This window comes from Geospiza fortis, unplaced genomic scaffold (assembly GCF_000277835.1).
Source record: "Geospiza fortis unplaced genomic scaffold, GeoFor_1.0 scaffold408, whole genome shotgun sequence".
NCBI lineage: Eukaryota > Metazoa > Chordata > Aves > Passeriformes > Thraupidae > Geospiza > Geospiza fortis.
Window position 1 is genome coordinate 6,168,544 of NW_005054330.1, and position 777 is coordinate 6,169,320.

Here is a 777-nt window from a genome sequence, read left to right on the forward strand (position 1 = left end):
CGGCGGACCCCGGAGACCCCGGCCCTGTTCCTCCCGGTGTTTCGCCGCCGCCGAGGGCGCTTCCAGGTCGGGACCAGGACTGCCCTGCTCACCCCGAGATCCCGGCCGGGCAGCGGGGAGTCGAGGCGCCTTCTCGGAGCCCTGGTACCTCCGTGTCCCCTGGCAGCCCACGGGGACCCTGCAGGGGTCAGGGGCTTCCCGGCCTCGCCGCTCGCTGCCCCGCACGGCAGTGCCCAGGCTGCAGGACCCGGGGCAGAGCTGCTGCCGGGCACCGCGGAGCCCCGCAGCACCAGGTATGCACAGCCCGGCCGCTCTTCTCTGCCCGCGGCTCACTGGGAAGGGGGTAGGCTGGTCCCCAAGGCACTGCGCAGTTTCTTACTCATTCAGGCTGACAGACTCGTGCCGAGCTCCATTCGAGTTCCACTGCCACACAAGTTCATTCACATGCTGCTTCTCGAGCAGGTCTGTGCACTCTGCCTCTGCTCTTGGGCAACCTAGCCCGAGTGGCTGGAGGAGCTCAGCAAGGAACAAATTAAGTACCTGTAAAGTTGGAGTCAAGAGGAGAGCTGAAACTTTGCCTGACTGTACCAAGCATCTCTCTGGGAGAAGGCACTTGTTTGCATCTGTGGAAAATCAGAACAGAGCAGTGCTCAAAACCTCTGGTGACAGTGCTGTGACCCTTTCTCATGTCAAGAGGGTATCACTGGATTCCAGGCATATGCTACTCTGATGCCAGATAAGTCCCACAGGCATCCCTGGCTCTGCTCCTTCCAGCAT